Here is a 1,075-nt window from a genome sequence, read left to right on the forward strand (position 1 = left end):
GATGGATTCTGCTCAGAATTCTCTGTCTGTTGCTGAGTCGATGATGGAAAAGGCTTGCTATTGCTAAACCTGTTTCTTCCACAATTATTAAAGCCTTGTTGAGGCTTTTGTTGATCCTTCCATGAGAAATTTGGATGATTCCTCCATGAGGGATTATAGGTGTTTCCATAGGGTTCACCCATGTAATTCACCTCTGCTATTGCAGGGTTCTCAGCATCATAAGCTTCTTCTTCAGAAGATGCCTCTATAGTACTGTTGGATGATTCCTTCAATCCATTCAGACTCTGAGAGATCATATTGACTTGCTGAGTCAATATTTTGTTCTGAGCCAATATGGCATTCAGAGTATCAATTTCAAGAACTCCCTTCCTCATAGGCGTCCCATTATTCACTGGATTCCTTTCAGAAGTGTACATTAACTGGTTATTTGCAACCATATCAATGAGTTCTTGAGCTTCTGCAGGTATTTTCTTTAGGTGAATAGATCCACCTGCAGAATGGTCCAGTGACATCTTTGATAGCTCAGACAGACCATCATAGAATATATCCAGGATGGTCCATTCTGAAAGCATGTCAGAAGGACACTTTTTGGTCAGTTCCTTGTATCTCTCCCAAGCTTCATAGAGGGACTCACCTTCCTTTTGTTTGAAGGTTTGAACATCCACTCTAAGCTTTCTAAGCTTTTGAGGAGGAAAGAACTTAGCTAAGAAAGCCGTGACCAGCTTATCCCAAGAGTTCAGGCTATCTTTAGGTTGAGAGTCCAACCATACTCTAGCTCTGTCTCTTACAGCAAACGGGAAAAGCATAAGCCTGTAGACCTCGGGATCAACCCCATTGGTCTTAACAGTATCACAGATCTACATGAATTCAGTTAAGAACTGAAAAGGATCTTCGGATGGAAGTCCATGAAACTTGCAGTTCTGTTGCATCAGAGAAACTAATTGAGGTTTAAGCTCAAAATTTTTTGCTCCAATGGCAGGGATTGAGATGCTTCTTCCATGTAAATTGGAATTTGGTGCAGTAAAGTCACCAAACATCTTCCTTGCATTGTTATTATTTTCGGCCATGTCTCCTT

General features: G+C 40.9%; 1 non-coding gene across 1 annotated transcript; it reads left to right on the forward strand.

The window, feature by feature from the left end:
- Nucleotides 1-566: 566 nt before the first annotated feature.
- On the forward strand, nucleotides 567-674 carry LOC112768622 (small nucleolar RNA R71). The gene has a single exon (XR_003186028.1). It is a non-coding gene; the product is annotated as a small nucleolar RNA R71 (small nucleolar RNA).
- Nucleotides 675-1,075: the final 401 nt, after the last annotated feature.

The sequence above is a fragment of the Arachis hypogaea genome, chromosome 17 (assembly GCF_003086295.3).
Source record: "Arachis hypogaea cultivar Tifrunner chromosome 17, arahy.Tifrunner.gnm2.J5K5, whole genome shotgun sequence".
NCBI lineage: Eukaryota > Viridiplantae > Streptophyta > Magnoliopsida > Fabales > Fabaceae > Arachis > Arachis hypogaea.